Below are 13,943 nucleotides of genomic sequence, written 5' to 3'. Positions count from 1 at the left end.
ATATGCCTCACGTCATGCAATACGTTTAGCCCAGCTCTTACGCAATACCTGACTGCGGCTTATTCCACATCATATGCGATTCTGCAAGGCAAATAAACGATAATAAATCTCAAATAATATCGAGTCTCGCTATAAAAAGCATTCAAAAATTTCTTTCTGAATTTATTATATAAATAAATAGCCTTTCGCCACAATTAGAGATAAAGCGAGAAGATAAGTACTTAATATAATAAAAAAGATGATTATTAAACCACTTTGAACGGGAAAAACTGCTACAAGCATACGTACAAATACTATCATTAGACTGTTGATAAATATATATCTTTAATAAGAAGGAAAAAAATACAATAGGAAGGGATAGGAATACATTATCATACACTTGTCTTACCGATAACGAGACAATTATCGAGAGCATAGAGAGGACCTGTTCTTTGTGATACATAATCTTTTCTCTTTATCTTTTTCGAAATAAACAAGATAGTACAATCAAAAAAGTGATTGTAAGAATTACTCAACGTATATTTTTTTCCTAGGAATTCTCAAGAGTATAAAAGATGCTGTATTTTGACAGTAAGGCCAAATACAGTTAAGAAATAGTATGGGAAATATTCTGTGTGCAGTATTCAATATAAGAGTAATTAGTAATGTGTGTGGGGAGACAGTGGCACCGTATAAAAGGATTACTATGTGACTCTGCAAGGTGCATATTATTTCCTTTTTTCAAAATTAAAATTTCAAAATGTTATTTTTGAAATTTATCATCGGCCATTTACTTCGCAGTATCGGATACAATGTTGCTTTTACCTTTAAACGTCAAGATAAACAATACAAAATGTATGGGACAAATATTTTGTTGCCGCTTTATAATGCATCCCAAAACACATAAAAATCGGTGAGTGACAGTTCAGTCTCTTTGTAATAACAAACAGCCGCAAATTTAATGCTAAACGTGTGATAACGTACAATTTTGGGTATCATATTTTGCATGTCGCACTTACGCACGATAACGTACAATTTTACAATGTGTGCTGTAAAGCCTGATCTAAAATGCTCTTTGCTTCCTGTTTCTCGTTTTCTGTCTTTTCTGGCTAAAGGTTTAAATTCTGGCTAAAGGAAGAAATAAAGAAAAAAGAAGCACAGAGCGCATTGTAAATTTGGCCTAACAAACCACAGTTCTTTCTCTGCCGCAACATAATTCGATTCATCAAAATGACTTTTCCCAAAAAATTTATTCGCGCTGATATTGCCGAGGCGCTAATTTGTCAAATTTTCGTTTAGTCAGATGCACTAGTATGAATGCCGAATTATACGAACGATAGTCACGTAGGGAAACGCTGCAACGCGCGCACGCCTTTTCATTCCTATCGACAACATTGAAAGAGGCTCGTTTGCAAGATCGAAAATCAACAGTACGTGCGTATGTTACGGGAATACGTTGTTTCAGAGCTCGTTCCGTTTTCACAGCTGTCGCGCGAAAATTGATCAGTGCATTAATCCCGGTATTAGTGCCAATTCGGCGCCGCTAATTGGTCGGCTGGAAATTCGAGTCCGGCTTAAATTTTAAACTGGATACGCGTTTTGGTTTCCGTCGCGCGCCGCCACTCGCGACTTTTAAAGTTGAGAGCACGGCATGGAAAAAATGTTACGCTTCCGGCGATGTACTGCCGGCCAAATACGTCCTCTTTAGTGTTTGTCCGTGTGGCGAATCTCGCGCGATTTATTACCGGCTCCGATTTTCATTGCGATATCTCCGCGACCGATTACATCGGGAATTGTGTCAGCGCGGCACGTAAACGAATTCGAGAAAGTTTTGGCGGGCTAAAGTGACGCGCAATTAACAATTAAACGCAGGTCCAGCAAACCCACACCGGATTCTTTAACCGTAGGGCCAGCAGCCATTTCCACCCGTCGGTCCTTAATAAATTATTTTCAAGAAATTAACTTAAAGTGTCGAGCGACACAAAAGTTTACGAAGCGGGCGGCGACTTGCGCTTGAGAGAAATTAGAGAATCCCATTTCTCGCTGTCAGAAAAAGCTCCGTCGTTTGCAGGTGTAAGTGAAATCGTGTAAATGAAGCTAACTAGGATAAGAAGGAACGCGCCAACTTCTTCCGTAGCGTGATAACGTCTAATCTGCCTTTCGATTAATCGTCGCTCGATAAAACTGCTTTAAATCCAACATAAAATACTATATGTATATTTGAGACACCGCGTACATACAGGATGCATTTAAATTGAGTCTTTTAAATATATGAATATAGCAAAATAAAAAAAAAATGTTTTTAGATAAAAGTTGTAGGCTTTCAAGAACGTATGATAATGCTATTTGCTTGATCTTACGGTGGGTGCGCCAAGATCTTAAGTTCGCGGAAAAGTTTGTAGGAAATTTACGTTAAAAAGAGCCACACTATTCTATTTAAGAAATTCAAGTTGGCCTTGAACAGACCTTGACACGTCCACCACAAACTCAAAGCCAATAACATTATTATACGTTTCCCTTGAAACTGTATAATTTCTGTCTGAAACATTTTTGTTTTGACTAATAATGGAATATCATTATTTAATAGTAATAACTTAATGATAGTCACTATAAGCCATTACTTTTGTTTTACTATACTATATTCTTCACACACATATTTATAGAAATTCCAATTTAAATATCTCACTTTATATGCATATCTTTTAGTTATATATGGGTCATATATATAATATTTAACCGCAGATAGCTCTCCGATACTTCGCTACTGATTTATCGTAGCGACGTCCTAAAATCACGAGGCGAATAAAGGACTATTACCGTGCCACAATTGAGCGCGATCAAAATTCTGTATTGGAACGCGCGCGCGCGCGCACCCACTTCCGGGTGGATTTTTGAGGCGGTTTCCGTGCCGGAGACCCCGCCGAAAATGGATTCCCGTAGCGCGGCCGGCCGCGAATTACCATTCCGGAAATGAATATTTTGTCATTAACTTTGCGCGGTTCCATTGTAGTAATTGCGAACACTTCCGGCCAGCGGGTGCCAAACCGCACAGTGCTACAATCAATTACGACGGCGTCATGCCACACTCCATATATTATGCAGCACATCGAATGTTCTGTCAAATAATACCTGCACGTTTGCAATCGGGCTCCGTGCCACTCGCGAGCATACAGCTTGTTTAAAGCGTTATTCACACTAACGATACCTCCACAAAGAACGGTCTTTCAGAAAGCTTCCTTAAAAGTTCCTCAATTGTTCCGTACAATTTTCCCGACGTGATTTCGCACGCTCATTAAACGTCAATCATTTGCGCGTGTTCATTTCTGATAAAATAATCGATTGTATTTTATTTTATCGTACTTATATGTTAGCAACATTGAATATACATATGTAACAAATGTGTGAATAATATGAATAACGTATGTGCTGTAGAAAAGCATGAAATTTCTTGATCCTACCATAATGCCAATCTTGCTTTTAATCAAAATTTCAGTATATCATACAGTGATGTCATAGTGGTCGTAAAACTTCGTCAACGTATAGGCGCAAATGTGAATTAACCTTGAGCATACGCTCGCGCGTATACACGCAGGTAGAGCGAGAGGGTATACGGCACGTCAACGCGGCTGCGGCGCGCGCCTCGATAAATTGGCAGCGTTAAATTTAATGTCATTCATTCCAGCGACGGCGACGTCGGCTTCGCGCGCGCGCGCACACACATTTTACACGCGTGTGAAATATCCGTTTCGCGACGAAACCAGGGCCGATCCTGAGCTCTACGATGCCCTTGCGCGAGTCGCCTGATATGTTAGATTCATACTGCGTGTTAAGTACAGCGCAATTAAACGACTAATTTTTTTTTTGCACTAATATATTTCCCTATAAATTTCCACAAATCTTCAACAAATCCATACAATTCCGGAGCACAGCTGGAAAATATTTGCACGCGTTGTCCAATCTGTGGCAACGTTTAACTTCACTGCAGAGATAAAACCTTGCGATGTATAATTCAGTCTTCAAATTTATGGTTATGATAACTTGACAATCTGAACGGTTGTTGAGATACAGTAAAGTACTCACGTTTTTGAAAAATTTAAATTTTTTCCCGATGCAATTTGCATCCTGCACTCGTTGGATATAGGTGGAATCGGCCCTGGAATCACAGCGGCCGTGCGCGACGTTAAACTGCTCACGCGTCCGCAATAAAACTTCCCCTCAAACCCTCGCGCGTCGAGGTCGCTTGCACCCCAAATTCGCGGTAATGCGCCGCCGTTTTTGAAGCCGACACTTCGACGAAAACAGCATCAACATGAAAAGGTACGTTGCAGAAACGTGGATGGCCCGTTTGACTGCATATTCGCTGTCGACAGCGCGATATTATGACATTAATTAGAGGCGACCATTTTGCATCGATCAATTCCGGATATTTGTATATCGATATTTTAGCAGTCAAATAGCGCCGCTTTGCAGCAGCGACTAAAATGACAGAGATATAAACATGTTCTGTAAATTTTTTTGCGTTTACCCGTGAGGAGAAAAGTATCGATGATTTATACGTAATCAAGCAGAACAAGTGCGCGAGAATTTTCTAATGAGATTGTTACTTATTTAACCACATCCGCGCCGATGAAGATAGTCTCGCACCAAATTATTCATTTAAGGGATTAAAAGATGGAAATTACCAATTAATGAGAAAGGGCCGTGCGCGACATACGTTGCATAAATAATCGCGTTAAATTATGAAACGGTACGAGCACCATTAATCCTTTACCGCACGATATGTGATATATATCACCACATAATATTCGTTGCACTGGCGAAAAGTGTCAAATAAACGTCTGGAAATTATTTATGAGAATTGTTTCAAATATTAATGTCATATGTACTCTCGTAATATTCACATATCATTATTTAATGGTAATAACTTAATGATGGTCATTATAAGCTTAAGGTAACGCGGCTAAACGTATAATGCAAAGTGACTCGTTAGCTCTTAATAATTTTTAATGTAAATTAATGTCCACGTCAATATTTTTTATTCATTTCCATATTTCACTTTCCTCCTCCACCCCTCGCCCTCCTGTACGTTTCAGAAAATTACTCGCGCAATAAATGTTCCTCGAATGAGACAATGTTTAAAAACTGTAATGAGCGATATCATATGAATACACGGAAAAAATATTGTAGTAGAAATTACAATTTTAGTACTTCGGAAATAGACTGACACTATGATGAAAATTATAATAAAACATAGTAAAAGCGATCATGAACATAGTAAAAATTACTATAAATGTAGTAAGAATTATCATGTTTATTGTCATTTTTACCATGTTTTATTATAATTTTCGTAATAGCCAGTCTATTCCCGGACTATTAAAATCGTATTGTAATTTTTACTATCATATTCTCTCCGTGTATATGCATACACACACACACACACACACACACACACACACACACACACACACATACATATATATATACTTTATATTCATTTATTTAACCGTTATTAACCGTTTACCAAAAGTATCTTCGTTCAACGTTTTTCCAGTATATATGTAAATTTTACGGTATAACGGTCGATATTTAATACCGTCATTTAAAATTTGGATGCAGGGCTTGTCGTGACGGCAGTGATAAACGACAGTGGTATCTCGTGTCATGATATGGCAACACGCATAAAAAAAAGAAAGAAAAAAAAAGAAATGTTCGCCTGCCCTCGATAAATGACATTTAACCGAGAAATAAATCCCAAAGAGCGATTAACCGTGCGCAAAGCCGCGATAATGTTTTTCCCCGTCCTGCGCGGGAACGAATCCTTCTTCCTCGCAGTTAAACAAGTCCTCTGCCCCGATTTTTACTTAAAACGCAGTCCTGGCGCGTTTTTAGGGACGCACGTGAACCCGAAGCGCGGAACGACGCTGAGTAAGCGCCGACTTTGCCGCCTCTTCCGGTCGGATACTCGTCTTCCGGCCAGCTTCGCACAAGAAAAAATCATATCTTTCTGATTTACTGCTCGACCAAATTTCGTCTCGCGCTGTTCTCCGCGCGCGGGGTTTTCCATGCGCCGCAAGAACGCATAACGCGCGCGTCGCTCCTGGCAAAAGACCCCGATACTTTTTCCGTTCGCGAGCGCGTAGCGCGGTAGAAACAACATCTTCTCATTTACTCGATTATACACATTGTCCATAAATAACGGCGCGCGACGTTGAACACCGTTTCTCCGTTATTCGATTTCCAATGGTACGATGTATCGTGTACACAGGAAGTAAATTCGAGTAAATTGATCGCTCGGGATTGATCGGTAACGTGGAATTGTACTTTAAGAATGTTAAATTTAGAAATGTTAAAGTTAGAAAAATAAATGTCGTATATATAATGTGTATACATATGTATATGTATGTGTATATATATGTATATATATGTGTATATATATGTATATATATGTGTATATATATGTATGTGTGTGTGTGTGTGTGTGTGTGTGTGTGTGTGGTGTGTGGCGGTATTGCAAGATTTCATAATGTCCGGATAAGCTCGCGAAAAATAAAAGAGCAGAAGCATGGCTTGCGATGTCGTATCTGTAGTTTATTATATCTCAGTTGTATCAGCGATTCTTCAGTTCTTCTATATCTCTGTGACATTTTTATAGAGAATTTTGCCGAGCTTTAACGTAAAACGCGCACAATAAGATTAACTGTGAGAGGATAATAACCGCGAGGTATTTGTACTTTATACGAAGAGGCACGAGAAAATATACGAACTCGCGAGCGCCAGAATACAACTTCCTGGCAACTATCACCTAGATCATTCCACTTCGTCGAGCCCAACGCTCCTTAATTCCATTCTCCCCAATGGCATCTTTTACGCCCGAGCGAGTAAACGTATCAGCCATATGCTCGAGCGCCAGATAGAAAATATTGTTTCTCGCGACGTTATAACGACGCGCGAGCGACTCTTCCACGAGAAGATCGTGAGAGAGGCAAGTGTCACTCTTGAAATACAAAGTTCTCTGTAAGCAGAGATGGTAATTGAAGCTCCCAAGAGGATCGGAAAATTCAATATTCTCTTTCGTTCTCTTAGAAAGATTCCAGAGGAAGATATTTATAATCTTTCTCCAACACAGAGAGAAAGAGGGGAAGAGAGAGAGACAGAGAGAGAGAGAAAGATAAAGAGAAAGAGAGAGAGGAAGCAAGCGCATACATACATGTACATACATGTACGGAATGACGTGCTTTATAACGTATGGACACACATTCCTACTTCCGCTTACGCAAAGCAATAACGTCCCTTTTCCGAGAACTTCAAAGTCAAGAGATAAAAGAGAGAACAAGATTATATAAAACGTATTTTCAAAGAGTAAATTGTTAAGAGATGAACTTTCGAATAGTTTGCGTCTAGAGGATTGTTAGTTTACCATTACACATATAAAATGAGCTCTTTTTAATCAATGTAAAATACGTATATATGATGCTACAAGATGTACAGGGTATCGCAATTTAGAGAGTTGCATGCCTCAAATATCTCAAAAACAAGACATTACAGAAAAAAATTAAAATTAACCTTGACATCCCATCACATCTTTAGATGTGAATTTTAACAAATGTCTAATAAAAATATCACCATCTTCTTTCCCTCCTATACAACTTTTATTTAACATATCTTCTCCTATGACATTTTGTTCTTGAGATATTCGAAGTGTGCAATTAAAATAAGACATCTTGACACAATGAAATCAAATATCGATTCCCTCAATTTCAACAAAAATCGGATTATAGTCTGCAATGTGTATGATTATTTATTCATTTTTCCGACTTGTGGTTATTCTTTATGTATCTTAAACGGCAGTTCAGATCTTCTTCTCTGTCAGAGCAGAAAAGATTCATCGCGACGACATACGCACACGCGTGTCGTATCTCGTCGCGGAGATCGCGATCCCGTATACTACGTCGGGAAGAATGACCCCATAAAAAGTTCATAAAAGCGCGACTGCGAGAATATGCCGGCGACCTCGGGCGTGCGAGACCTTAACGCTCTCTTCAGTTACCCGCTGCGGCAGTGGCTCGTATCGTGCCTCCGCGTAGCCACGACATAATGGACCAAGGCATCTGCTAGAATTTTCATTTTTCCGGTCGACCTCGCGGAAAATCATAATCTGACGCGCGCGACGCCACGGAAAACGTACGGCTGACCGACGTCGTCGGTCCCGCAACAACAACAACGCCGTCGGACGCTCCCCCCGCGGTTTTGCCACCAGCTGAAACGCATACGCCTCGCAATTCTTACGCTTTCCCGCTACCTCATAAAGTTCCGCCGCATAATCGCCAGCGAGAGCTCGTGGCTGTTTATTTCCCCTGAGAAAAATCGTGGTCATCCGACCTAACGCGCTCAGACGACAAGTTGAACGACGAAATGGGCTTTGTGATTTTTGCGGAAAGGACATTTATAATTCGAACGATAATTTTCGGTAATTCGCACGAACGAGACACCAGCTTTTTGTTTACAATCGACTCGTTTTCCGCAATTCTTTAATCGAGCACTTAAAGGGGTGCCGAAACAAGCGACAAACTTGATAAGCGTCGATAGCGTAGAGAGATTATTAAAAAGTAGAAAACATTATTATCATTTACCAACAATATCGAATTTATGCACACATAGATACTTATGGAATAAAGAAGATCGTCAAATAGGCGGTAATATGATACCATTATCATCTTTTCACAGATGTTGCAAGTGTGTGTGCTACGTAGTCATTTCAATTTTCTTACCATAGACGTTACGTAAATATGAATGCCACGTTGCCGATATTAGCGTTCTTTCCAAAATAGGCTCTTGCTACTTTTGTGATGAATTCTTCATCACAATTCGCTTGTGTATTAGGTGCATCAAAGAAAGAGTTTTTAGAGAAGAGTGTTGTAGGCACAAGCGTAGTTTGCATCCATCAATATAAGACGATAAGGAACAGTTACTATCACGACATCGAATATTTTGCATAGTAAAAATACGTGCAAAAATGAAGTTGAGCATCTCTCGATATGAGACGAAAACAATAAAAAACAGTTACATAAATAACGTGCAGTATGATCGATTTTCGGCCAATGTGCGAGAGCCCGACGTTCCTACGACGCTAAGTTGGATCCAACGTTGGATCCAACTAAGTTGGATGAACGTGAATTTGGGCTATTGTAAAATTATTTTCAAAATTCTAGGCGTGTTACTAAGGGAGTAAAGTGACAATAACACACATTGTGATCCGAGAGACGATGCAGAGCGATATAGTCCAACTTCACGTTATTTTCGAAAACACATCTTTGCGAAAGCAAAAATTACTTTAAAAGGTGTAAAATATTATCCTAAAATTTGCTCTACATGCTAACACTATCAAGCGACACGGTAGTGTCGCGAAGCCAAGTGCAAGCGCGAAACAACGCGGCCAACCGTGTATATTTACGCGACGACTTTAGTTGAATGTAGGCTAGATTCTCGTTTCGGATATAACGGTTGAATTGATGAAGTTCTGGATGGACTTAATCGATTCTTTGAGTTTACATTTCTCAATAAAACTGTTTGCTTTTGCTCTATGTGCTTCAGAAGCTAAGTTATTTTAGGTCAAAGTCCGAAATCGTGAAATTTCGCGTAAGAAACATCGTCTCCTCACCACAGAAATGTCCGTTGACTATGTTTCTCCGATAGATGGCAGAATGGTGAGAGTGTTACCATTACCCATTTACCGACTTGTATCTGTCATCGCGGTGGAGTCGAGTGACAGTTCGCGCGTTTGATGTATTATTTATTTTATTATTTTTTATTTTTTTTTATTAGTTAAATGCGTGCACCTGTATTGTTCTAGTAAATAAAGTAAGCTGTACACAGACGTCGAAATATAAATAGTAAATAAAGAAATAAATTTAAAAAAAATAATAATAAGGAAGAAGGAGAGAGCAAGACAGAGAGAGAGAGAGAGAGAGAGAGAGAGAGAGAGAGAGTAAATATCTCTGTCTCCGTTTCTCTCCGCCTCTCTCTCTCTCTCCCCCTCTCTTTCTCTCTCCATCTTCCTCCCTGCCTTCCTTCCTCCCAATCTCCTCCCTCCCTCCCTCCCTCCCTCCCTCCCTCCTTCTCTCTCTCTCTCTGCTTCAATTTAATTTAAATAAACTCTTTCTGATACTGATACTCTTTCTGACACTCTTTCCGATACTCTTTCCGATACTCTTTCCGATACTCTTTCCGATACTCTTTCCGATATTCTTTCCGATACTGATACTCTTTGCGATATTCTTTGCAATACTCTTTGCGATACTCTTTGCGATACTCTTTGTGATACTTTTTGCAATACTCTTTGCGATACTCTTGGGGATATCTTTGTGATACTCTTGCCGATATTCTTTGCGATACTCTTGGGGATACTCTTTGCGATACTCTTGAGGATACTCTTGGGGATACTCTTGGGGATACTCCATTCACATCTTTTTAATCCAAACAAAAAAATTCAAGCCTTATAGATGTTTCAAATGAATTAAGAAACAATTTTATTTTTTACCAGTCGCGTCTTTTTGAACATTTTTCTAAGGATTGAGCTAGTCAATACTCTTAAAGAAATGGAAATGCTTAACTCGTTGAACTATTGCGAAAATCTCAAAGCTAAATTCTTTGGTTGGATCATTCTTACGTAACTACGGCGAATTGCAAATTCCTATTCTTACTTTACTTCCCGTCGGACCCAATGCGATTTACGTCTACGTGCATACAATCTACGTAAAGTGACGCTTTGTGTCTACTATATGAGCGTCTAAATTGAGCGCTCACCATTGCGCGTCGTCCCACGGTGTCCAGGGTCCACCAGCCATCCTGTCACTGCATCTGACACTGCAATGGTCCTCGTGTCCCACATTGCCTAATTCACTCCCGACCACGGTAATCTAACGGAAGTTTCACGAAAAATCCCGTCTCTCTTAGGGGATACACTCCGAGTTGCGAATTGCGTATAAAATATCGTGAACTGCGTTTTCGAGAAAATGTCGGCCTTTCCGATAAACGACGAGTAATATGCAACGAATTCAGTACCGATCAGATCGAGTTGTAGTGTATCGCTTTGATACACACGCGACGCGAATCGCTATGAAGGAAACGAAATCCGCGAGCGTAGAGAACACGCAACGCGAAGGCTGATCTCGCGAAATCTTTCGACGCGTCGGCGAAGTAATCTGTGCGAAATTCTCACGTACGACACAGAATATTCCTAATGTAACGTTTCGATGGTGCAGCGTAGTAGGCTGCAATGTTTTTGCGAATAACAGATCCGCAATACTTTTGCGAAGACAATTCCGCAATGTTTTCGCGGATAACAACTCCGCAATGTTTTTGCGGATAACAACTCCGCAATACTTTTGCGAAGACAGTTCCGCAATATTTTTGCGGATAACAGCTCCGAAATACTTTTGCGAAAACAATTCCACAATGCTCTTGCAGATAACAACTCCGCAATATTTCTGCAAAAGTCGCTCACGAGTCTTCCGCAAATACGATCTGGTAAAATTTGCAAACCTATCAAATTAATAATCACGAACGCGAGCGTGAATGAAAAATCAAGAACTATGAAAATTGTGACGATAAAGATTCTGTTCAAAATTCACGCGAACAAAATGTTACTGCGTGAGACGTCTGTCTTCATGCGATGAAACTTGTCGCGCGTTGCGCAAGTAAACAAACAACGGCTCGCATGTCTGACTCTAACTCTAAGTGAAAATTGAAACTTGAAGATTTTCTGACGATCGTGAAATTAATTTTGCGAGCAGTTTATATAATCACGTTAAATCGCTTCGCGCAGTTACCGCACGATATCGAATTTTACTTAATAATGAATGATGTGATGTGATTGAGCATTTTCTGTGGCGCAATCCCTTTGTGCGTTGGCGCACTGCTCGAGACACCTGGAAGATCGCATTCAATAAAACTAAATAATTTTACAAAATTTTGAATTTTCAGAACGTATACTCAATACTTTAAGCACCTACCAGATAGTGTTGGGATTTTACTAATCAAAATTTCCTCCGACAAAAATCGTCTTACCAATCAATAATCTATGTTAATCAATTTCTAAATATATATACATTGGAAGAAAAATACTTGAAAATTTATGTCAAATTAATATAAAATATGCATTATCACTAATATTATTATTTGAAAAAGCGATCTTCCAATTTTTTCAAGTAGTGTGATTTTTATTGGACGGCACGTACACATACTACATCAAAGTAAATCGCATTGGTTTGATAAGCATACACTACATCGAAAGACTTTTTGTCTTTCTATTATCAATATATTTCTTGTTTTGACTCACCAAACCGCCGATCAGGGTAGCTACATTCTGTTTTCGTTTCTGGAACAGAAAAATGTCATTTCGCCGATTAGATTCGCGCATTGATGACAATTTGAGTGAAGAAGTTTGAAGGATTAAAAAAAAAATAAACGCAATATTTTTCACGATGGAAGAATTTTTCGGAAGACATTCACATTTGGAATATTCCACTTTCCTTTTTCTCGACGTTGGAAATAAATTTCTTAATTAGAACAAATCAAAATTTTTTAAGTGGTAATGTTGCTCAGAAAGAATTCTCCCCGCGTGTAATTACGATTTAACACGATCTTTGATTCAATTCAAATTATCTCGATTTCAAGCAAGAGAATTATCAATCTTGTCGGATTTCTAATTACAAATGTTAATTAATAAAACTCACCTTCGAGCTAACCCCGCTCGGCCCGAGCCAGATCTTTCGGCGCAGCAGTCCCTAAAAGTCAGTTGGTCGTCTGTTTCGTCTCTGCGACAGAAAGCTATAATTAATTTAGACAATGGACAATATGATTTAATTTAGACAATGGAGACATTAAGGAACTCGATTTCAAACAAAAGAATTTCCGGTTTTATCGGATTTATCTGAATTATGAATTCAAACTAGTAAAACTCACCTTCGCACCAACTCTGTCAGGCCCGAGCCGGATCCTCCAGCGCAGCATCCCCTTATAGTCGAGTGCTCGTTTCTGCAACAAAAAAACAGATTTAATTGAGTATTAATTAGTTACACGACGATGGAGACATTAAGAAACGCAATTCCAAACAGAAAATTTTCAGTTTTGTCGGGTTTCTAATTGTAAAAACAAATTAGTAAAGCTCACCTTCGAGCCGACTCAGACAGACCTGAGCTGAATCCTCCGGCGCGGCATACTTCAGGCATCGCATCCCTTAGAGTTGCGTGATTGCGTCTGTTCTATTGGGTATCTGTAACATAAATTTAATTTAATTTAGTAATTTATTAATTTAATATCAATTAGTTACACGCGACAACAAAACGAAGAAAAGAAATTGTCGTAACGGCACGCTCGAGTTCCTTCCCAATACTCAATAAGAAATAATTAAATCATAGCTGAATAAAGAAGTAATAATACTCGATTAATTAATGGATAATGATATTAATATCTGATCGACAACCATATAATAATATCCGGTAGTATCAATTAATTACACACGACAGCAAGACGAGGTATGGAAATCGTCGTAAAGGCACGCTCGAGTTGCTTCTCAATAAAAATAATTAAATGACAACCGAATAAAGAAGTAATAATACTGGAATATTAAATGGATGATGATATTTGATCGGCATTGAGGAACTCGATCGCGACGTTTCTTTATCTAACAAGTAAAAACGTAAATGAAACGCGCTAATTACCTGTCGCGGTAAAGCCCGCAACACCTGCTCGCATGAGGAGTACGCGTCTTAATTTATCTTAATTGTCGTCTCAATTGTCGCGAAGTCGAAACGCGATATTAAAAATCGGCGCGGAATAATCTAAAAGATAACACGGCAACTCCCAATACGTTCGTCACAGTTGATAGTGCTATGGTGTGATGTTCGAGCACGTGCTCACGCACGCGTGTTTGCATGATCCGGCTACGCGTCCCCCCCCCCCCC

At 39.3% G+C, this 13,943-nt stretch overlaps 1 long non-coding RNA gene across 2 annotated transcripts in view; it reads left to right on the top strand.

The window, feature by feature from the left end:
* The first annotated feature begins 604 nt into the window (after window positions 1-604).
* The window catches only part of LOC116849420, a 30,747-nt gene continuing 17,408 nt past the window's right edge, over window positions 605-13,943 (top strand). For both annotated transcript variants that reach the window (XR_004379133.1, XR_004379134.1), the window contains exon 1: window positions 605-892. This is a non-coding gene — a long non-coding RNA (uncharacterized LOC116849420). The remainder of the gene's footprint in view (window positions 893-13,943) is intronic.

The sequence above is a fragment of the Odontomachus brunneus genome, unplaced genomic scaffold, assembly GCF_010583005.1.
Source record: "Odontomachus brunneus isolate Ranch 3 - 2012 unplaced genomic scaffold, Obru_v1 Obru_scaffold_115, whole genome shotgun sequence".
Taxonomy (NCBI): domain Eukaryota; kingdom Metazoa; phylum Arthropoda; class Insecta; order Hymenoptera; family Formicidae; genus Odontomachus; species Odontomachus brunneus.
The sequence above is the reverse complement of the archived record's forward strand: the minus strand, read 5'-3'. Positions and strand labels throughout refer to the sequence as shown.